Here is a 5670-nt window from a genome sequence, read left to right as displayed (position 1 = left end):
TGCTCTGGATTAGATTAAATTTGGCATTAAAACTTTAAGTGTGGATTAAAATTTTCTCCATATCAGCAATGAAGTTGTTTTGCTTTCTTATCATCTGAGTATTCACTGGACTATCACTTTTAATTTCCTACAAGAAATTTTCCTTTGCGTTCATGACTTGGCTAACTGGCACAAGAGGCCTACCTTTTGGCCTGTCTTAGATTTGACACGCCTCCCTCACTAAGCTTAATCATTTGTAGTTTTTGATTTAAAGTGAGAGATGTGTGACACTTCCTTTCACTTGAACACTTAGAGGCCATTATAGGGTTATTAATTGGCCTAATTTCAATACTGTTGTATCTCAGGGAATAGGGAGGTCTGAGGAGAGGGAGAGAGACAGGGGGACAGCTGGTTGGTGGAGCAGTCAGAACACACACAACCTTTATTGATTAAGTTTTCCGTTTTATATGGGCGTGGTTTGTGGCACCCCAAAACAGTTACAATGTAACATCAAAGACCACTGATCAGGAGTCACAATAACAAATATAATAATAATAAAAATGTTTGAAATATGCAAGAATTGCCAAACTGTGAAGAGAGACATGAATCAAACAAATGCTATTGGAAAAATGGTGCTGATAGACTTGCTCAATGCAGGGCTGCTACAGAACTTCAATTTGTAAAAGATGCAGTATCTGCAAAGTGCAATAAAGTGAAGCACAATAAAATGAGGTATACCCGTAGCAGGTTGGGATTGTTTCACTGGTGAATTCTAAAAATCATTTAAGGAAAAGTGGTACAAATGTTTCACAACTTTTTCCAGCAAACAAAAGCAGAAGGAACATTTCTTAACTCACTCTAGACGTCAGCATTTCCTTAATATCAAACATCATTAAAAAAAATGGAAAACTACAGACCAATATGTCTCATGTGCAAGGATATAAATATCCTCAAAAAATTTTAGCCAAAAAACATCCAAAAGTAAAAACAATTGTACATCATGACCAAAGGGGATTTATTCCAAGTAAGCCACGCTGATTCAATATTTGAAAATTAATCATTGTAATCCAGCACACCAGGCTAAAGAAGAAAAATAACATGATTGGATCATATCAGTTGACTTCAGAATAGTATTTTTACAGAATCCAACACCCATTCATGATAAAAACTCTTAGCACACTAAGAGTAGAAGGGAATTTCCTCAACTTGATAAAGAACGTCTAGAAAATTGTACCACAGCTAACATCATAATTACTGATGAGAGACTGGACACTTTGCATTTAAGATGGAGAACAAGGAAAGAATGTTCCCTCTCACCGTTCCTATACAACATTGTACTGAAGTCCTGGCGAGTGCAATAACATAAGGAAATAAATAAAAGTTTATAAATTACAAAGCGAGAAAGAAAACTGTCTCTGTTCTGTGTCATGATTGTCTACATAAAAAGCCCCAAAGAATCTATTAAAGAATTCCTAGAGCTAATAAGTGAGTATAGCAATTCTGTATGGTATGTCAATATAAAAAAACATTAATTACTTTCCTATATACCAGCAATCAACAACTCAAATATGAAACTGAAAAAACAAGTTATAATAGCATACACATAAAATAAATAATCAGTGGAAAATCTAACAAAATATGTATGGGGTCTGTACAACTATAAAACATTGATGAAAAAATTAAAGATAATCTAAGTAAATTGAGAGATATTATATTTCTGTACTAGAAAGCTCAATATGGTTAAGATGCCAATTTTTCCGTACTTGGTTTATAGATTTAACACAATTTCAACAAAAACCTCAGCAAACTATTTTGAGGATATTGACAAACTGATTCTAAAGTTTATATAAAGAGCAAAAGACCTACAATAACCAACATAATTCTAAAGAAGAAGAAAAAAGTTGGAGAAGTCACATTACCCAATTTCAAGATTTACTGTAAAGATACCATAATCAAGACTGCATGGGATTGATGAAAGAACAGACACATAGATCAATGGAATAGAATAGGTAGCCCAGAAATAGCTCAACTGATCTTTGAGAAAAAGTAAAGAAAACTTAATGGAGAAAAGATAGTAATTTCATAAAAAGTTCTGGAAAAATTGGACTTCCATATATTAAAAAAATAATGTAGACACAGTCCCTTTACCTTTCACAAAAATTAACTCAAGATGAATCTCAGGTCTAAATGCAAAATTCAAAACTTATCTAGAATAAAACATAGGAAAGAATCTACTTGACCTTGGGTTTGGTTATGAGCTTTTGGATACGTCACCAAAAGCTCACCTCAAGAAAGAGAAACATTGATGAGTTAGACCTTAAGAAATTATAAAATTCTGGTCTGTAAAAGACACTGTTAAGAGAATGAAAAGACAAGTCACAGACTGAGAGAAAATATTTTCAAAACACATATCTGTTACAGCACTTGTATCCAAAATATACAAAGAGATCTTAAAATTAAACAATAGAAAACAACTTGATTAAAAATGGACAAGATAGGGGCTGGCCCTGTGGCCGAGTGATTAAGTTCGCGCGCTCTGCTGCAGGCGGCCCAGTGTTTTGTTGGTTTGAATCCTGGGTGCGGCCATGGCGCTGCTCATCAAACCACGCTGAGGCAGCATCTCACATGCCACAACTAGAAGGACTCACAACGAAGAATATACAACTATGTACTGGGGGGCTTTGGGGAGAAAAAGGAAAAAATTTAAAAAAAAATCTTTAAAAAAAATGGACAATATATCTGAACAGATGCTCACCAAGGAAGATTTTTCAGACAGCAAATAAGTAGGTGAAAAGATGTTCAACATCACTTGTCATTAGGGGACTGAAAATTAATGCAACAATGAGCTAGCCCTACACACCTTTTAAAATGGCTAAAACATAAACTGGTAATACCAATTGCTGGCAAGGATGCAGAGTAACGGAAACTTTCATGCAATACTGCTGGGAATGTAAAATGGTAGAACCACTTTGAAAGATAATTTGGCAGTGTCTTACAAAGCTCGTAGTATCACCATAAAATCCAGCAGCTGTACTCCTGGGTATTTATTGCTTTGAAAGCTATGTCCAAACAAAATCCAGCACAAAAACGTTTGTAGCAGCTTTACTCAATATTTCCAAAAATTAAACGTAACAAAGATGTCCTTGAGTACATGAATGGATAACTGTGGTACATCCATACAGTGGAATACTATTCAACAATAAAAAGGAACAAGCCACCAAGCCATGAAAATGCATGGATAACTCTTAAATGCATATCACTAAGTTAAAGAAACCAACCTGAAAAGGCCACATAGTGTATGATTCCTATTACATAGCATTCTGAATAAGGTAAAACTATAGGTATTGTAAACAGATCAGTGGTTGTAAGGAATTCAGGGGACAAGTGGAGGGGGAATGAGTTTAATAGAGAAGCTCAGGGGATTTCTTAGCATGGTAAACTATTTTGTAAGATACTGTAAAAGTAAGCACATGACGTGCTTATGTCAAAACCCATAGAACTTTACATCATAAAGAGTGAATCTTGATGTAAGCAAATTAAAAATCTTTAGGAAGTCAGGGGATCCCAGAATGGAATGTAGAGTGTAACAAAACAATCTAACTATATACAAATATATGTAAAATCTTACTGAAGGGAAAAAGTTGATAGCTTAAGTAACCTTGATATGAGTGGAATCCCTAAGATTAAAGGCTAAAGAAACTTTACATAAGCACTATACTTTAGCTGATAATGTTTTTTCCAACAAGGGTATGGGTTAACAATTCTGAAAGCACTATAAATGTATACTAAGACTGAACAAGTGAGTAAATGATTGGCAGATGCTGGGAGCCAGGTTTTCCATTGTTGGAGTTGGAGGTTACTTATAATCAAGGGAAAGACGATAGAATGATCCATGTGACAATGGATTAGAGTTGGAGTCATCAATAAAAACTCATGTTTAGCTCAATATAGATACATATAGAAATGTTTATAGATATGTGTATATGCACAGGATATTATACACACATATATTTCCTTGATCTGTCATCTGAGAAGGCCTAGAAGCAATGATACTCCAGTAGCAATGAGCAGACCTAGCACCCAGATCATGGTTCCAAATACTATTCTCCAATAGAAGGAACTAAGGATCCTTGGAGAAATGGTTGGCTATAAGATTGCTGTAGGAAATATACAAGATGACCATGGAGCATCTTGCAGTGCCAGAAGGTAAGGAAGTGCTAAAAAAAATCCCCAAATGATGAGAGTATGGCAAAGGGAAATGGAGTCAACTGAAGGAGCTCCCAAATGCCAATGCTGGAATAATTTGACCAATGACAAAAATGATATAGCATTGGATAATAACCCAAAGTGTAAAATAAATATCCACAAGTTCATACTGACATGAATGATTGAATAAATAAATAATTGGACGAGAATAGAAAAATCTCAAATGCAGAATTCTGAATAATTTAAGGTGAAGTATAACTCCCTACTCCTTAAATGTGGGCTGCAAATAACGACTTTCTTCTGAAGAGTATAGTATTAAAGGAGTTGGGGGAGTAACTTCACAGTGGAAAAAGCTGACAAACTTTATGACACCCAGGTGATGAAAGTCAACATCAACAATTATATTGTTGGTGGTATATATATATGTTGATAGTACATACACTTGATATGATATAATAAAAATGGTACTTTCTCTCTGTGTTCTTCCTTCCGAAAACCTGTAAGTCTAGTCTAATCATGACAAAAATATCATATAAATCCCAATTGAGGGGAAAAAATACCTCACCAGTATTCCTCAAAATGTTCAAAGTCATCAAAAATAAGTACAGTCTGTCATATCAAGATAATCCTAAGGAGACATTATGACTAACAATAATGTGGTAACATAGATGAGATCCTGGAACAGAAAGAAAGACATTAGGTAAAAACTAAGGAAATCTGAATAAAGTATGGGCTTTATTTAAGAATAGTGTATTAATATTGGTTTAGTAGTTGTAACAAATGTACCCTGCTAGTGTAACATGTTAATAATAGGGGAAATTGGGTGTGGGTGTATGGGAACTCTCTATATTCAAAATTTTTTGTAAATCTAAAACTATTCTAAAATAAAAAAGTTATTAAAAACAAATTTCCAATAAATAAATTTTTAGACCCAGGTGGTTTCACTGGTAAATTCTACCAACATCCAAAGGAGAAATACCACTAATTCTACAAATCTCTTCCAGGAAATAGAAGAAGAGGAAACAATTTTTGGTGTCCAACATCACCCTGATACCGAAGTAGAAAAAGACAGTATGGAAAAGAAAACTGTAGACAAATATCCTTCTTGAGGGCTGACCCCATGGCCTAGTGATGAAGTTCAGTGCACTCCACTTCAGTGGCCCAGGTTCATATCCCAGGCACAGACCTACACCACTGATTGGTGGCCATGCTGTGGCAGCAACCCACATACAAAATAGAGGAAGATTTGCACAGATGTTTGCTCAGGGTGAATTTTCCTCAAGCAAAAAGAGGAAGATTGGCAACTGGTGTTAGCCTAGGGCAAATCTTCCTCAGAAAAAAAAAAAATATATATATATATATCCTTCATTAATATAGACGCAAAAATTTCAACAAAATAGTAGCAAATTGAATTCAGAACTATATTGAAAGAATAATAAACCAAGATTTATCTAAGGAATTCATGGATGGTTCAGTTTTTGAAAA

The sequence above is a fragment of the Equus quagga genome, chromosome 2 (genome assembly GCF_021613505.1).
Source record: "Equus quagga isolate Etosha38 chromosome 2, UCLA_HA_Equagga_1.0, whole genome shotgun sequence".
Taxonomy (NCBI): domain Eukaryota; kingdom Metazoa; phylum Chordata; class Mammalia; order Perissodactyla; family Equidae; genus Equus; species Equus quagga.
The sequence above is the reverse complement of the archived record's forward strand: the minus strand, read 5'-3'. Positions refer to the sequence as shown.